Below are 19,976 nucleotides of genomic sequence, written 5' to 3' on the forward strand. Positions count from 1 at the left end.
TTAATTTCCTTTCCATTCTTTATGGACATGATCTTGCAATCATGCATAATAACAACAGTTACCATCCGTAATGCCATGAGGAGATACAGAGTCTTCCTTAATTTTCTCGCAGTCATATAGGGAGGGTATTCTCTTGGAGGTACTGCGTATGATTTGTGAAATCCGACTGGCGTGATGCGGGCTGCCGCGAATTTCTCTCCTGTGTCTTTTCCTTCATCTCAGAATAGAGCTTGCTCCCTATGGCCTCAGTTATTTGTTGGATATATTCCAGTCTCTGTGTCCCCTAATAGCTTTAAACCTCCAGAATGAGTTTTTTCACTCTGCAGTGGAGTGTGCGCTGATATGAAACTTCCTGGCAGATTAAATCTGTGTGCCGGACCGAGACTCGGGCTCAGAACCTTTGCCTTTCGCGGGGGAGTGCTCTAGCGACTGAGCTGTCTCCACAGTATCCTTTCTTCCGTGAGTGCTAGATCTGCAAGGTTCGCAGAAGCGCTTCTGTGAAGTTTGAATGGTAGGAGACGAGGTACTGCCAGAATTGAAGCTGCGAGGGCGGGTCGTGAGTCGTGCTTGGATAACTCATTCGGTAGAGCACTTGCCCGCCCAGGGCAAAGGTCCCGAGTTCGAGTCTCGGTCCAGCGCACAGTTTTAATCTGCCAGCAAGGTTCCTCTTTTGAGGCTCTTCAGCTCCCACAAGTACCATAGAAGTTGTGAAGCATGGATGTGTGTGATGTCCTTAGGTTAGTTAGGTTTAAGTAGTTCTAAGTTCTAGGGCACTGATTACCTGAGATGTTAAGTCCCTTAGTGCTCAGAGCCATTTGAGCCATTTTTTTAAAGTTGTGAAGTTATTCCCCGATGTTTTAAAGTGTGGTATGATAACATTTCTTCTTCCTGTCAGTTTCTCCTCATGTTTCTCTCTTCAACAAATCTACAAAGAATCTCGTCATTCCTTATCAGTGAACCTAATTTTCATCATCCTTGTACAGCACTATATATCAAACGCTCCCATTCTCCTCTTTCCCGCGTTAATCGGCCTCTTCAAGGAAGAGACTGAACACTAGGGAGAAATAACGCATCCCTGTCTTACAAACTTTGTAATGCGGCTCTTGTACATGTTGTATATTACCCGTCTTTCCCTATAGCTAACCCCTAATTTTCTAAGGTTTTCAAACATCCTGCACAAATTCATATTGTCGAATACTTTTTCTAGGTCGACAAATCCTACTAATACTTAAGTCTTGCTTCCATTATCAAGCACAATGTCACACCGGTCTCTCTCTGGTACCTTCACCTTCCTGAAGCCAAGTCCTGAAATCGGGACTCATCCCATCAAGCTACAGTTTCCCAGTAGTCTAGGTTCCAACCAACATGGACACGAGCCCAGGAGAGGCGCTGCAGACGATGTCGTGTAGTTAGCAAAGGTACTCGCATCGATCATGTGCTGCTATAGCCCATTAACGCCAAATTTCGCCGCCCTTTCCTAACGAATAGATTCGTCGTACGTCCCACATGCAGTGTTGCTTGTCTGTTAACACTGGTAGCTCTAGACAAACATTGCTAGTGTCGGTCATCAAGTAGAGTCCGTTGGCCAATGCGTTGTCCGTAGTGAGAGGTAATGCCTCAAATTTCGTATTCCCAGCACCGTTTGGACGCTGTGGATCTGAGAATATTGAATTCCCTAGCTCCAACTACCATTCCGCGTTCAAAGTCTGTTGATTCTCGTCGTGCGGCCATAATCAAACCGTAAATCTTTTCACATGAATCACCTTAGCACAAATGACAGCTCCGGAAACCCACCGTCTTTTTATACATTGTGTACGCAGTACTACCGCCATCTATATAATATGTGCATATGGCTATCCCATGACTTTTGTCACATCAGCGTCAGTGTGACGGAGATTGGATTCAACACTCTGAGGTCTGCATTGCTTGAAAATATTGCACAGAACATTGAGATTACTGCACTTCTAATCTACGTGTATACGGGATCATTCTGGGCACTTCTAGACTGAACGTAAAGACTGATTGTCGGTAAACCTTTACATTAGCTCTAATTTCCCCTATTTTAAGAGACATTTGTAGAAGTAATATGTTCCCCGACTCTTCTTGCCATATAAGCTCTCGAATGTTCAACAGTAGCCCTCTTGTAATTCGCAACGCCTCTCTTGTAGCGACTACCACCGTAGTTTAATGCTTAGCATCCCCGCCATGTTCTCACAGTGACTAAACGAACGCGTGCGTTCCGCTCCTCGTTGGATCTTGTCTGTCTCTTCTTATCTAACAGATCATCCTTTTTGTTTTCCATTCTTCTGTAAATTATACTTAACAGCGGCGTATTGTGCTTTCCTCACTCTGTACCGTCTTTTCTTTCTGGGGTATTGTGTGGATTAACGTTTTCCGAATGTTTGATTTTGTCTCCAGACTAATATAATGAGCGATCAAAATGTGTCCGTTAGAAGACTGTACAGTCCATAATCGGTACAACAATCAGGCCATTGAGGCAATCATCCCACTGATCCACCAGGTTGAAGACACCCGTTTGGTAAACCATCGTGTTCCGCTGCGTGAAGAAGTCCGTAATTGCCTGCTGCACAACCTCGTCCGACAGGAATTGTCTACCCTTCAAGTCCTTTTTTAAGGGACCGAAGGCGTGATAATAGTACGGGGAGAGATCACGACATTAGGGCGGATGCTCCAGTGTCCACCACTTGAATTTGCGCTTCTTCGCGCTGCGACATTTGCGACGTACGTTACCCCCTGGTGGCGCATCAATCCACAACAGTGGTTTCCGACAGACATGGTTCCCCATAAACGTTATTCATCTTCCGATGGATGTCTACTGGTGTTTGTCCTTCGGCAGCCAAAAAAAGAATAACAGCACATTGGTCTTGTTCGGACGCAGTTGTTCACGTTTCCGCGTTTACCGCACGCACTTCGGAAAAACACGATTGCCACTCTTATTACTTTCCTGCATGTCGGTTCTTATGCACTGAAGAGCCAAAGAAACTGATACACTTGCCTAATATCGTATAGGGCACTCGCGAGCCCGCAGAAGTGCCGCAACACGTCGTGGCATGGACTCGACTAACGTCTGAAATGTTTCTGGAGGGAACTGACACCATGAATCCGGCGTTGCTGTCCACTAGTCCTTGAGGTGGGTGGAGATCTCTTCTGAACAACACGGTGCAAGGCATCCCAGACACGCTCAATAATGTTCATGTTTGGGGAGTTTAGTCGCCAGTGGAGGTATACAAACTCAGAAGAGTGTTCCTGGAGTCACTCTGTAGCAATTCTGGACGTGAGGGGTGTCGCACTGTCCTGTTGGAATTGCCCAAGTCCGTCGGAATGCACAATGGACATGAAAGGATGCAGGTGATCGGACACGATGCTTACGTACGTGACACCTGTCAGAGTCGTATCTAGACGTATCAGGATTCTCATATCACTTCAATTGCACGTGCTCCACACAGTAACAGTGGCTCCACCAGCTTCAACAGTCCCCTGCTGACATGCAGGGTCCATGGAGTTATGAGGTTGTCTCTATTATCGTGCATGTCCATGCACTCGATACAATTTGAAACGAGACTCGTCCGACCAGGCAACATGTTTCCAGCCATCAACAGTCCGATGTCGGTGTTGACGGGCCCAGGCGAGGCGTAGATCTTTGTATCGTACAGTCATCAACGGTACACGGGTGGGCCTTCGGTTCCCAAAACACTTATCGATGATATTTCGTTGAGTCGTTCGCACGCTGACACTTGTTGACGGCCCATCTTTGAAATGGCTCAAATAGCTCTGAGCACTATGGGACTTAACATCTCAGGTCATCAGTCCCCTGGACTTAGATCTTCTTAAACCTAAGTAACTTGAGGACATCACGAACATCCCTGCCCGAGGCAGGATTCGAACCTGCGACCGTAGCGGTCACGCGCCTACAACCGCTCGGCCACACCGGCTGGCAGATTGGAAATCTGCAGCAGTTTGCGGAAGGGTTGCACTTCTGTCTCATTGAACGTTCTCTTCAGTCATCGTTGGTCCTACTCTTGCTGGATCGGTTTCCGGTCGCAGCGATGTCGGATATTTGATGTTTTACGGGATTCCTGATATTTACGGTACACTCGTGAAATGGTCGTTCTGGAAAATGTCCAATTCATTACCACCAAGGAGATGCTGTGTCCTATCGCTTGTGCGCCGACTGTAACATTACGTTCATACTAACTTAAGTCTTGATAAGCTGCCATTGTATCAGTAGTAACCCATGCGCCAGACACTTATTGTCTTACATACTGCAGGCGTTGCCGACCACAGTGCCGTAATCTACATATCTCTGTATTTGAATACGCATGCCTATACCAGTTTCTTTGCCCATTCTTACATATATGCTGCAGCAAGGCCCTCAGACGGAAAGTTTTTGATCGCTCCTAATAGATTCTACAAACAAACTTCAGTATTCGTTTAGTGGCCACTATCACCGAACAATTATAGAAATTCAGAAGGAATATTAAATATTATCTAAGCTCGCCGCCTTTTCTTTATCGCAAGTCTTCCAAAGCTCTGTTAATCTTTGACTCCATCATACCCCTTCAATAGGACCATGCTTGGAAAAACACTATGGACAACAGTTTGTAGTGTTCAACAAACTATAGGGCTAAAATTTTATTTTATTCTTAGTAGCAGGTACTTTTCTAAAATGAAGATAAAAGCACAATGTCTTCTAAATAACGGAATATGTGTTTCGCCTCTCAGATGTGGAATTAATTTCTGAGATGAACAAGGAAGCTGATATTATGGTCGCTGCTATGAGATTAATCATCTCTAACATTAATTATGTTTACCTATTTATTTTATAACTACAGCGTGATAGCAGTAGTTGTCGATTGTGCTGACGACGACTAACCAGCATGTTTGTATGTGGTGTAAGTGGTTTCATTATGACAGCCCTCTTAGTACTATAGCACCGTTTAGGAACATGGCATCGAAAGGTAAAGTGACAACAGAAAATGGCTTGGCCTGTTATCGCAGCCCTGTTAATGTGGCAACTGGCAACCCGGCGTGGCTTAACACCACAACCGCTTCCTGTGGAAATACATGGCGGCTTTTGCGGAGGAACGCGGAAGGCGTTCGGCAGTATATTTGCAATCCATCTCTACTCTTGCGTATTGTGTGGGTCTTCCTCCTCAATTCGCAAACCCTTTGACCGTTGCAAAAACGTACGCACTGAGAACTAGAGTTAACTTATCATCTTTATTCATGTCATTTAACACTGATTTGCTTGAGACACACTTTTAAGCTACTGACAACAACAAGAGCTGGATATTATAAACTGACAAACACAGTGAAATAAAAAATAAAAAAATACAATTTATTCAATTCAGAAATGATTTGATTCGCCATTGAATTTTGCGGGTAGATTAATTTTTCCTCAAAAAACTTTCTTAATTAAACTTTTGAGTGTAGAGTAACGAGCTAAATATGTTACTATCAGAATCAATGAAGCATTTGAGTATGCTCAATAAGAAAATTCCTATCAACATTAAATATTGCTTCTAAAGATCACCAAGAGATTGAATGTGCCTATATTTCATTCGTTAATATGCATATAGCGTTTACCTAATTACTACGTTTTTGCCCATTGTTTCTGAAGTTAATAACCTAACGAGATCACACTGCTAAGCAGTTCCTCAGGTGTAACGAAAATTTTCTGCTCAGGTATAAACAAACGGAGCTTTCATTAGTAACAACCCATTCTTCCCTAACGTACGTAAAACTCTGAACCTATCCAATCATATTAAAAACGTCGATCGGTACAGATTACATATCAGTCGGCCAGTACTTCTAAGCGTCTTTGAAATCCAGATCTTTGAATAGAAAAATTAGAGAAATTTCGAGCTTTAAGCACTAACAGTATATTAAAATAATAATTAATGATAATTCAAAACGTAACTGTTACATAAGTTGCCAGGATGAATTATGAACATAGAGAACTAAGGAGCGCTCGTCATGTATCCGACTCGTGTGATATCTGCAAGCAAGAGCCAGAACGAAGGAAGTACGTGGGTAGATCGATTAACGGCATACTGGCACCTCTAAATTGGCCCTGCTTTGTCTACCATACCAATTACCTAATCAAACACCTAAAACAATCATTAAATTTATAATATTTCAAAACAGTAATAATTTGGGAGTCCTGAACATGCTATTATACAACATGTATCACCAGTGTGACGCCCACTTAAGATTATACGGAGAGAAAACGTCGCTTTTGGTACTACACCGTTTAAAAAACCAGAGTCTACAGAGACGATTCGCAGATCTCGAAAGTAGTCATAATATATTTACGAAACTGTACTACTGTTTTGCGAATTTTCTTTCCAATTTGGCCTTTTGATAGGTATCTTTTATTTTTATGTTTTGTCATATAATACGAGTACTTATCGTACATTATAGATACGTACCACCCTGTCATTATTTCAAGATTATTTTTTTCAGAAATTGTGTTGAAAACATTTGTTTCTATGGTTAGATCACTCATTTTCTTGTTGTACGTCTCTTTTCGTAGGCAACGTTCCAAAATTTTCTTCTTTACTTATCAACATAAACTTATCTTGAACTCCTAGAACATGCACATATTCTGCTATATTATCTTAGTGATATAAAGCATGTCTTCGGTATTTATTTCATCCGCTCTCTTTCTACACATGAATTATCATCACAGAACTTTGGTAGTGTCGGTACGAAGTACCTTCTGCCATGCTTGTACTATGGCATGCGTAGTGTATATAAGGTTGAAGATAACAGATGCACTGTATGCATTTCCTAAAAGTAATATATAATTTTTGTTTACTTTCATAAGAATAATCACATTGGAAAGTCCCAGCGTTAAACATTAATTAGGTGGCAATACCCCGATTCCCGGCAAGTTTTTCGAGGCTCTTACGTAACAAATGACGCAATAGAGAATACACTCTCGCACTTTTCCAGCTGGGGAAAGTTTAACGTCTCGTCGCCGTCGATGTCAACAGTAATGAAGCACTACCTCGGTTGGAGAAGTTATGTAAATAATATGGTTCGTGGCATCAGCGATGGAGGAACTATGTAATGATTCGTTCTGTGTGACCCTCTACACCCACACTTCCATCTACATACATAGTTCTCAAGCCATCGTGTGGTGCCGACGGAGGGTACACTGAGCCACCTCTAGTCGTTTCCTTTCCTGTTCCATTCGCAAATGAAGCGAGCGAAAACTGACTGTCTACATGCCTCCGTACAAGGCCTAATTTCTTTTATACTAACTGCTTGGACCTTACACGAAATGTACGTTGGTGGCAATAGAATCGTTCTGCAGTCAGCTTCACAAGCTGCTTCTTTAAATTTTCTCAACAGTGTTCCTCGAAACAAACATTGCCTTCCCTCCAGGGATCACCATTTGAGTTTCCGAAATGTCTCCGTAATATTGGCGTGTTGCTGAGCCTTGTACTCAAGAACAGGTCGCACAAGCGCCCTGTATACGGTCTCCTTTGCGGATGAACCAACCCGCATCCGGCCATCCTGATTTAGATTTTTCGTGATTGCCCTAAATCGATTCAGGCAAATGGAACCTTTGAAATGGTACGACCGACTACCTTCCCCAACCTTTCTCTAATCCAGTGGGATCGGTGACCTAGCAGTTTGGTCCTCTCTCCCAAACCAACGGCTGAACCACACATTCCAAAAATTCTCCCAATAAACCGAAGTCGACCATTCTCCTTCCCTAATATCACTCGCACATGCATCTTCCATTTCCTATCACTTTTGCGACGTTACACCTTGAGGTTTAATCGACGTTATTGTGTCAAGCAGCACACCACGGGATTGTTTTTCCTACTTACCTGCATTAACTTACGTTTTTCTACATTTGGAGCTAGCTGTCACTCATCACACAAACCAGAAATATTGTTATCTTGTATCCTACAAAGATCACCTAACGACGACATCTTCCCTTACACCACACCAGCGTTAGCAAACAGCCGCAGATCGCTTCTCACCCTACGGCGGTCCTATCACACTTCCCTGGCGCACTCCTGACAGTACCCTCGTCTTTGATGAACACTCGCCGTCGCGGACAACATACTGAGTGTTATTAGTCGCCAGCCGGTGTGGCCGAGCGGTTCTAGGCGCTTCTGTCTGGAACCGCGTGACCGCAACAGTCGCAGGTTCGAATCCTGCCTCAGGCATGGATGTGTGTGATGTCCTTAGGTTAGTTATTTTTAAGTAGTTCTAAGTTCCAGGGGACTGATAACCTCAGATGTTAAGTCCCATAGTGCTCAGAGCCATTTTTTTGTTATTAGTCATCGAGTCACTCACATATCAGGGAAGCTATTCCATACGCCAGTACCTTCGTTAACAGCGTGCAGTTGGGCACCGTGTCAAATGGTTTCCGGAAATCTAGAAATATGGTATCTGCCTGTTGCACTTCATCCATAGTTCGCGTTATATCACCTGAGCAAAAGGCAAGCTAAGTTTCGCACGAGCGATGCTTTCCATCACGGTGCTGATTCGTGGACAGAAACCATGGAAAACTGTAAATATGGATGTTCAGTTGGTAATCTGTTCCCACCCTTGAGGCATGCGCGTCCAGCGTCAATACTAGCGTGCCGCCTCTTTCTGTATGGTATCCCGATCCCATCCCACTGGGTTCCGGCTTCAAAGAGCCGAGATTTCTAACACAGTTCGCAAAACCTTCATCCGGTCAAAAATACGCAATAAACAGTCTGGAAAGGAAAAAGGACTGACTGGTTTCTAGAGCAATTAAGACTTGAATGCAATTTTTACTGTGTGGGCCATCTCTTAGGACATTAGTGATCACCATTAATTGACTCTTGTTTTCATAATAATGAATAATGGTTCGCAGTTGGTTAGAAACCAACAGCTCATATCAGAAATAAGTTCTACTGCTATCGTGTGTTAATCGAGAGGCAATTGTTCGGAATTTTAAGTTTGCAAACGGATGCTAAGACGTTTCGAATGAAATGGCGAATCCGAGCAGCAGCACATTGTTGCGAGGTGTGTCCCAGTTACTAAACTTCCCTCCATGCTGAACGTGTGATCGCAGTTTGTTCAAATGGTTCAAATGGCTCTGAGCACTATGGGACTTAACTGCCGTGGTCATCAGTCCTCTAGAACTTAGAACTACTTAAACCTAAGTAATCTAAGGACATCACACACATCCATGCCCGAGGCAGGATTCGAACCTGCGACCGTAGCGGTCGCGCGGTTCCAGACTGTAGCGCCTAGAACCGCTTGGCCACTCCGTGCGGCGCACGCAGTTTGTCTGACCAGCGATAGTTGCTGATCGCCAACTTACTTGTTACCCAAACTGTAGCTTGAACATAATTATCGGTAGTTCTTAAAGCGTCAAGTTGGATGTAACTTGTTAGATACCCCTCACTTGCTCTTAGTGTAATGTGAAACTGGAAAACAAATGATAAATATGTTTTTAGGTACCACGACCATCCACAAACATTGTGTCGGAAGTGCTTTTGGACTGTTTCGTGATAATAAGCCACTTGGTGATTATTTACTCGTCTAAGTGCCACATTACGGCAATATTTGATTCAGTCGATGGTACTGGACTGCTGTATGGTGCTATGGCATCGCTGTATTACACATGACAGCCTTTTTGTTTGTGCTTCCTTGATTCAAGGGCGTCGCGTCGGATAATGTTGTAGAAGCTGCACAATATTTCGACGAGACAGCTTCTCGTCATCTTCAGGTGCTGACTGGCAAGCCAATATATACGCAGGCTCGCTGGAGAAGCACAAGCGCCAATGGTTAAGGTTCTGACGTTATCGTAGACGGATCATAGAGCACGGCGACCTCCAGTGCTCCCTGCCCTACAAATGGGCCGCGGTCTTCTTCTTTCTGTTTTTACTTTAAAACTTCGTCGCATCGCATATGGTCCCTCGGGAACTGCTTATCATTTTTAACAGTCGGACGCAAAAGTAGATAATTTTGTTATCAAAACAAGTGGCATGGACCAGTGATTGAAAGAATCTAAAATCAATTGTGGTTGCGTCGATTTCGGTTCAGATTATACGTTATTGTCCTACATCATTCCACATAAATGGTAGAAGATATCTTAAACAAGAGAACATAATTACGTATGATATCTTTAATCAATCTGTTAACGATAGATGAAGAATGCGCGCCTATGCGTAAAAAAAAAGCACACCCGATATCCGTTTCTTCCATATTAATTTCCCATTTGCAGCACATTGTAGAAAGAAGAAGAATTATGACAAAATGACTTACGCAGAGAAATTGATAAGTAACAGCTACACATTTTAGCAACGATCTTATCTGAGCATCCTGCCCTCAGGCTTTCAAAGTTCTATTCTGTGGAGACTTTTCTGAACTAGAAGAAATGTGAGTAGAGATTGTGCATAGCTATCGTCGCTCATACAACGTATTTTCAAGTAATGAGCATGGAGCCTGTATATGAAGAGAGGAAATTGAGAATTTTGAATTCAGTGTTCCCATGGTCATGACTTTGATACGGAATGGAACAAAATTACGTATCTTGGGGTCAGCAGTGCACTTAGCTGTACAAGGACTATTCCAAATTAATCTGACAAAATGTTTTCAGACCCTCTTTCCTGTACTTTACAGAAACATCAGTTATGTAACTAACTGAATTAATACTCCACTCTGCAGTGGAGTGAGCGCTCTTTGCCTGAAGTCGAAACTAAATTCTTGACTGTCGCGAACAATGCTTTCAACAGCTGAGTACTGCCAGAGAAAGACTGGGCTTGAGTCTCTGTGTAACACCCAGTTTAAATCGTTAGGAAGTTTCGTGTAACTAACAGAGCAGAATCGACTGGGTGATACAGTGGTAAAGTGTCAGGCAACGGATCCACAAGTTCTCTGGTTCGATCCCCGATTAAGCCTAAAAAAATATTTTGATACAATCACTGCATTTCATTTTGAGCAAAAGCTTTCACCTGATACAGTTAAAGCTGCCCAGTTATTACGGAGATACTGAGTGGGATTCTTCGGTTCTTTGAGCAGATCAGCCCTGAAAATCGATCTGATTTACTTCGAAGCCCGATGCCGTTTCTTATAACGTTGCTACAGAGAATGTCTTCAGTCCAAACTGTTGCGGTGGTACGGGAAGCCAACTATCGTCTAACATTCACTTTTCTATCAAACAAAACTAATGGTTAGAGTACAGACAAGGAAAGACTGCTTTAGATCATCGTACCATTGCGATCGGACTTCTCTGTCATTAGAACATACCCGGGAAAGTAGCATTCGTCAAGCATCAGCAGGGTTCACACACCCCATTTTAGTAAGCATCATGTACTTTCTTCCGTCGTTCGAAATCACGTTTCGGTCTCGACAATCCTTGTCAGTTTCTTCGGTTGCAGGGCTTTCTCGACGTGGGCACTTCCACAGTGAGGTCACTGAAAGTGGACCAGGGCAAATGCAAATATCTCACTAAGGAATCCCGATTTGAGGGCACTATTACCACTCACATTTCTCTCTGCCTTGGAAGAAACACGTCTGTGGCGTTGACACATTATGACTACACACAAATCCTCAGATTCATAGCCTGACGGCACAAGGATTACTTCGGCCACATAATGCAACTGCGGCTTGAAATATGTTCAGGAACAGTGTAATACATTCCACACTGAGCTTATTTTTTTCAGGGATAGTATTTGGTTCTGAATAACACTAATATTACCTGCATGCACTATGTTTACATTTTTGTCTTTTTGTGCTTTCGTTGTGCTGTAACGACTTGATGTCATCGAGATCACCCGATTTCGGACAATAAATGGCGAAAGGTAAATGACTGTTAGAGGCCTGAAGAAGACCACCTAGTAATCGGTGGCTATAATTCATGAATTCCATAACAAAACAAAATCGAAACTTCAGATCCTATATTTCACCCAGTTCCTTCCAAATACAAGTTAAATGTTCTGTCAAAATGCCGTACAGTGTGTAATAAGTTGGCCAACCATACTGCCAAACGAGTTATAAACTATGCAATGGTAGCGTGATATGTCAGATATGGTATGACGGTGTTAAATGAGGACATGTGCTCTTATTACCATAGGGATAACTAAGATCTCAACGGACCAAATATATTTATAAAAAATTAGAATATTATTCAACCCACAGAAGACGAGTCGCGTAGCGACTGTCCATTTGTAAATACACTCCTGGAAATGGAAAAAAGAACACATTGACACCGGTGTGTCAGACCCACCATACTTTCTCCGGACACTGCGAGAGGTCTGTACAAGCAATGATCACACGCACGGCACAGCGGACACACCAGGAACCGCGGTGTTGGCCGTCGAATGGCGCTAGCTGCGCAGCATTTGTGCACCGCCGCCGTCAGTGTCAGCCAGTTTGCCGTGGCATACGGAGCTCCATCGCAGTCTTTAACACTGGTAGCATGCCGCGACAGCGTGGACGTGAACCGTATGTGCAGTTGATGGACTTTGAGCGAGGGCGTATAGTGGGCATGCGGGAGGCCGGGTGGACGTACCGCCGAATTGCTCAACACGTGGGGCGTGAGGTCTCCACAGTACATCGATGTTGTCGCCAGTGGTCGGCGGAAGGTGCACGTGCCCGTCGACCTGGGACCGGACCGCAGCGACGCACGGATGCACGCCAAGACCGTAGGATCCTACGCAGTGCCGTAGGGGACCACACCGCCACTTCCCAGCAAATTAGGGACACTGTTGCTCCTGGGGTATCGGCGGGGACCATTCGCAACCGTCTCCATGAAGCTGGGCTACGGTCCCGCACACCGTTAGGCCGTCTTCCGCTCACGCCCCAACATCGTGCAGCCAGCCTCCAGTGGTGTCGCGACAGGCGTGAATGGAGGGACGAATGGAGACGTGTCGTCTTCAGCGATGAGAGTCGCTTCTGCCTAGGTGCCAATGATGGTCGTATGCGTGTTTGGCGCCGTGCAGGTGAGCGCCACAATCAGGACTGCATACGACCGAGGCACACAGGGCCAACACCCGGCGTCATGGTGTGGGGAGTGATCTCCTACACTGGCCGTACACCACTGGTGATCGTCGAGGGGACACTGAATAGTGCACGGTACATCCAAACCGTCATCGAACCCATCGTTCTACCATTCCTAGACCGGCAAGGGAACTTGCTGTTCCAACAGGACAATGCACGTCCCAACGTGCTCAGCAAGATCTCCGGATCTGTCCCCCATTGAGCATGTTTGGGACTGGATGAAGCGTCGTCTCACGCGGTCTGCACGTCCAGCACGAACGCTGGTCCAACGGAGGCGCCAGGTGGAAATGGCATGGCAAGCCGTTCCACAGGACTACATCCAGCATCTCTACGATCGTCTCCATGGGAGAATAGCAGCCTGCATTGCTGCGAAAGGTGGATATACACTGTACTAGTGCCGACATTGTGCATGCTCTGTTGCCTGTGTCTATGTGCCTGTGGTTCAGTCAGTGTGATCATGTGATGTATCTGACCCCAGGAATGTGTCAATAAAGTTTCCCCTTCCTGGGACAATGAATTCACGGTGTTCTTATTTCAATTTCCAGGAGTGTAATTCCTTATTGTGTTGCTGTTTCCGGTTAATGGAAACGTCAATGTAATGCGGACTCCAAGTCGTTTGTGTTATTTTTCAGTGATTAGTGCGTGGATGCGAATGATGTTGGAGAAGCCTAAGGATCGTAGACAGGAAGTAGACGTTGCGTCAGTGATAGTGTTTCATGTGACTTTTCCGTACTGGCTTTAATTTGTACAAAATTATAAAATGGAAGGACTACATAAATTATTTTGTAGATGCTCTCTCCCTTTCCCCCGAGTTCATTTCCCTTCGTGTTTTTTACTTGCTCTCAATCACGTCAGAGTAAATTAATCGTGGATTACACACTAAGCTCCTTCGTTTTCTCTGTCTCTATAGTAAAGCGGCGGTGAATATTTCTCAGAAGACGCTATGCATTGATTTTCTGAAAATTTTCCACACTAACGACCTTACTGGTGGATTAGATTTGAGTGTGGAATAGAGTTTTCCGTCGGTGCGTGGCAAAATATAGTGGTAGGGAAAAATTAAAAGCACCACTTTTATTTTGATGTTCTGGAATAATTTTTGTGTGTTCAAGAATCAAAATTCGTCTTTTTTGGCTGACGATTGCTCCTGATATGACAACTGTTATCATTAAGAAAAATTATATGTTTTAATTACTGTTTTGTGATTTTGTACAGAGAGTAGGGAACGAGTCCCATTACGGAGATTCGAAATATTGCTCTATCGCGAAAGTTTGTTGAAGAAATTTTCTATGAACTTCGAAATGCCTGAAAACACCAAACTGCTCCATTTATCACTGATTTTCCCAAACTGACTCCCGCATATCTTCGGTGTTTTATTCAGAACTATACAATTCGATTTCCGAAACATAGATTCTCAGGCGCTCAGTAAAGAAAATTAGGTTGTAATGTAGTTGGCAATACAAAGCAGTCAATTTCATGGCTTAGCGTACGAGTGTATGATGTATACATGAGTGGTGAGACGAATAATCTGCCATTGATGTGTTGCTTACATTATCGTCGAGCATGTGAAGTTCAGCAGTTTCTTTTGTGACTGTGCGCGCATGAATCAGAGCAGTGACGTAATCGTGAATTCCACGCGTAAGAAAGCAGCTCAGGACAAACAAGTAGCACAGGCGGCGCGCATTGCTTGTCAGATGCTCCGTAACCACTAACATTGCCATTCTTATGTTATTGTACAATGTCTGTGTTGACAATTCACGTTATCCAGTGTTCTTTCAGACATGTGCGCATGTCTAGAGGAACATTGTATGACGTGAATTGTCAACACTGGCACTGTACAATAACATACTAAGTATTACTTGCCTCGACAGGTTAAAACGACTATCACATCGAATGTTCCTCTCTGGCGGGAATCACATAGTGTGTGTGCGAGCAGAAAGAAATGTGAACAAATGTGGCATATGGAGGCGTTCTCGGATAGCTAAAGTAGTTACGGCAACCACTCGAATAACGTTGACATTCGTTTCTTTTGTCCATTGTTTAAGAACACCATGTTATATATATAGTTGTTGTTCTGATCTTCAGTCCAAAGACTGGTTTGTTGCAGGTCTCCATGCTACTCTATCCTGTGCAAGCCTCTTTATCTCTGAATAACTACAGCAAGTTACATCCTTTTGAATCTTGGTCTCCCTCAACAATTTTTACCCCCTCACTTATACTTTCATCCAGTAATAAATTGGTGATCCCCTGATATCTCAGAATGTGTCCTATCAATTGATCCCTTCTTCTTGTCGGATAGTGCCACAAATTTCTTGTCGCCCTAATTCTACTAAGACCTCCTCATTAGTCACATGATGCACCACATTTCAAAAGCTTCTATTCACTTCTTGTCTAAATTGCATAGCGTCCATATTTCATTTTCATACATGGCTACACCACATAAAAATATGTTCAGAAAAGACTACCTAACACTTAAATCTATGTACTGTGTGAACAAATTTATTTTCTTCAGAAACCCTTTTTCTGTCATTGTAGTCTACATTTTACATCCTCTACTTCGGCCATCGTTAGTTATTCTGCTGTCCAAATAACAAACTCTTCTACTATTTTAGGTGCCTCGTTACGTAACCTAATTCCCTCAATTTCACCTGGTTTAATTCGAGTGCAGTCAATTATCCACCCTCTCATCTTCTTCTACATCTCTTCCGTTTTTAAAATATTACCTTAAAGTTCATCTCTCTGGTAAAGACCCTCTAAATTCTTTTTCAGCTTTCCCTTCTTTGCTTAGTACTGGTTTTCCATCTGAGTTCTAAATGTTCGTACTGCTGCTACTCTTTTTTCCAAAGGTCTCTCTAATTTTCCTGAGGGCGGTATCTGTCTGTACTCTATATGCTTCTAAATCCTAACATTTGTCCTCTAGCCATTCCTGCTTAGCCAGTCCCATATAACAGCGATAAATGAGATGATGCATCTCCATCTCACTACTGTTTTCACGCCACGCACCCGAAGTTTTAATATGCGGGGTTAACTACTGACTATCAAACGAGAAAACGTGATTAACGTCTACGACCTTTTCACCGATGACTGTTTTTAAGACAGAAACTCAACGTTCACTAGAAATATGATCCTTATGGCAATCTTTGTGGTTGCGAGATGCATTTACATAAATTTTCGAGTTCTACCGGGAAGTTTTTTGGCAAAGTACTTTTGTCATTTTATTTTCATTATTTTCTTTTACAGTTTCTCACTTTGTCCATACTAGGTATTAATTCTGACTGACAAGGAGGAGTACCCACCAGTGCGATCTACTAGCTATACGGTGATGCACGTTAAGATCCCAGGTATCACACACTTTCCTGTTGGGCCTTTGTTTGCGAGTAATCGACGAAAAAAGTTCGGAATTTTGTGGTATACACAATAGCACTGACAAAGCCCCTTAAATAGTCAGGCTGCGTGGTATAATGGACAGGATAATAGCTTCGCGTGCAGGAGGTTATGTGTTTAAATCTCGTCAGGTGCAGTAAGCTTCATTTCAATTTTCAAACCTTTATCGAAACGTATTTTTTCTTCATGTTCATTCAAGTAATTGATTTGAATTTCATTTTTTATTTCTATTCCTTTTAATCATCATTTTAATTACCATATGAACTTTTTCATTTGTTTCATTTTTTCTTTATATCATTCTTTTCCTTCTTTTTCCAATCGGAATTTTTGTGAATATGAATTTAATTATTTTTATCTTTTATAATACTCAATTATGTGAAAATTTCGATCCATCAGTTAAAAAATAAAAGACGAAATAATATTTGTGCAATGGTGTGAAAAGGATATTTTTGTTACCAGATGTGTAATTTTTTTGCACAGTAATCGTCATAGAAACATTCAAAACATAACCTTAATACCTATAGCGCTTTTGGCAAACTAACTTCGCCGAAGAGTGAAATGGAAGACATACTATTTCAAGCAAAATGAGAAATAGATATAATGAACGCAATAATGTGAACGAAAAAACAGGGTGATAAAACAAAGGAATTCAACTGAAATTAATACGTAAAATTACATGAACAAAGATTTCAAGTGGAGAAAGAATGATAGGAAGAAAAATGAGAGCAAATGAAGTTCATATTACGATTAAAACAACGCAACAAATGAATTGAATTAAAAAATTACATTTAAATCTATTAACGGAATAAAAATGATAATTAAAGTCATTTCGATAAAGATTTAAAAATAAAAAAACTTACTGCATCTAGCGAGAATTGAACCCACAATCTTCTGTATGCAAAGCTGTTACACCATCCATTATACCACGCAACCTGTTTATATAATGCAACATTTTTAACGCTTTCATCACACAAAATTCCGAATTTTTGCTCGTCAGTTACTAGTAAACTAGGGCCCATCAAGGTGAATGGCAGCAGTGTGTGATACCTGGAATCTTAACCTACATCAACTTACAGATAGTTTCAAAAGTCGATAGCACCGCCGGGTACCCCTCCTTCTGAGTCCAGAGCTCTGTCTAAACCTGTATTTCATTCGCTAGGTTTATTCTTAAAAAAAAAAAAAAAAGCTGTAATAAACCCGTAGGTTTGTTCGAACAAGGGATGACTTTATTGGAGGTGGGATGCCGTTGCCTTCCTCCGACTACTGAATTGACTGACCCAGCCAGTCAGGACACCTGAGTTTAACGTGGACTCCGAACTACGGTGAAATTCAGCATTTTCCACATCAACAAACATTACCAGAGGTGACGTAAGTGATAATTTACAGATGCAAATTGTAGGGTACAGATGAACATTGATCGGGTATCGAAACCGGGACTGGCCGGTCGTGGTGGCCGAGCGGTTCTAGGCGCTTCAGTCTGGAACCGCACGACCGCTACGGTCGCAGGTTCGAATCCTGCCTCGGTCATGGATGTGTGTGATGTCCTTAGGTTAGTTAGGTTTAAGTAGTTCTAAGTTCTAGGGGACTGATGACCACAGATGTTAAGTCCCATAGTGCTCAGAGCCATTTGAACCATTTTTTGAAACCGGGACTGATGGATCCGTTTCCTGTCACTTTACCACTGAATCACCGATCCAGTTCAGTTTTATTCTTCTGTGGTAAAACAAATTGAGCTGTTAATGTTAAAAGGACTTCTCACCTTACTTTTGCAGTTGTAACTACTGTTAAGTTTAAGACATTCCATTCTTGAAAGTTTCACTTCCTCTCAGATTATTCAACTTCCATAATTTGCATACATAACTAAATTTTACTTTCTTCCATTTCTGTTGTTGCTGTTTGGTCCTTGATATTAATAGAACTTGTAGTTCTGTATACATTCTTCTTTTACTTCTTCACCCTAACCCCGATCCATTCCTTTATTTCCTGCTCATACCATACATATATTCTGCATGCGAAGAGTCCACTGTTTTTAATGATTGACGTTTTTCGTCTGAAGTACCTATGCATGCGAACAAAATATAAATAAAATAAAACGTTACATGATGAATTATCGTCGCTTATTTCAATCGGTTCAGTTCTGGATGCTCGTGGGTTTCGTACTTTGAACTTCATTCTCTGTACTTTTCATATTTTGTGCTTTTGTGTTTGATCTTGTTGAACATAGTTCTAGCCTGGTAATTTCATGCAGTATCCTTTAAGATTCCATTTTGCAGCCGAAATAGCTATGTCGGTTTTTTCAAATATAAATTGTTCTCGAGTTTCTTCTCTTGAAGAACTAAACCATTCTCGTAAGAAATAAATTACACTGATGAAGTGGAAATTTTAGTTGCATACTTGCAGTTTGATTTCCAAAGAAAGGATAGTTAACATGTTTGAAGAACAACTTTATTTCCACCATATCTGTTGAGAATGCAATGATTCACCAGTTTCTTATACAACCATTGTGAAGTGGATTTGATAGCACAAGACCATGAACACGGCTCATATGAGATTCACATACGTGGCATCTACTCCGGCGATGTTCCACAGAATCGTTAAACATCGCATAATGGATGGTACGCCGGCTGCGCTGGCCAAGCGGTTCTAGGCGCTTCAGTCCGGAACCGCGTGATCGCTGCGGTCGCAGGTTCGAATACTGCCTCGGGCATGGATGTGTGCGATGTCCTTAGGTTAGTTAGGTTTAAGTAGTTCCAAGTTCTAGGGGACTGATGACCTCAGATGTTAAGTCTCATAGTGCTCAGAGCCATTGAGCCTTTTTTTTTTAATGGATGGTACGCTCGTCTATGTCTGGTAGTAACTACTTAGATATGATACGACCTGTATACAGCGTCTTCTACAGTCATATTCACTTGAAAATAACTCTAGAGAAAATAGCTGTGGAGAAGAAACTTGGCAATTATGGTATAAATAAACAATGTCCTCAGCAAGTATATACTCCTGAGAGAAATAATGTCTTCTTTCAAACAATGTCAAATGATCGTGGAACCAAATATGAAAAAACTAAATAATTAAATTTTACGCGAAAAACAGTGACAGAACGTGTTTACAGACGTTTCACTGCTGCAGGCATTGATTCACAAGGACATAACAGAGGTAAAGAACAGAATATTTCTGAAATTTGTAGTTAAATGTGACCTATGGGCTTTCTAGATTTACGGAAGAACGAGGCGTGTTTTTTTGTTAAGAAAACGAACCTTCATCTACATTTGAGTATCATTCCAAGAGACAAAAGAAGAACAGAATACAGAAGCACTGATTTTCTTCACTGGTTCCATTTATAACGGAAAACTATTAATAACGACGAATCAACTTATGGAACAAAAATTCAACCAGCTGCATACTTTCTTTACAAAGTTGGTACTAGAAGGAAAACGAGTGACCACATAGCCAATGAGAAGACTCCGTTTCTTCATCTCGTATTGCTCACTGGAGGTGAAATATTATTCATGCTACAACCGTCCGTCGTCGTCCATATATGATTATTTCAGTTAGTCTGATATATCCATTTACGC

This window comes from Schistocerca cancellata, chromosome 3 (assembly GCF_023864275.1).
Source record: "Schistocerca cancellata isolate TAMUIC-IGC-003103 chromosome 3, iqSchCanc2.1, whole genome shotgun sequence".
Classification (NCBI taxonomy): domain Eukaryota; kingdom Metazoa; phylum Arthropoda; class Insecta; order Orthoptera; family Acrididae; genus Schistocerca; species Schistocerca cancellata.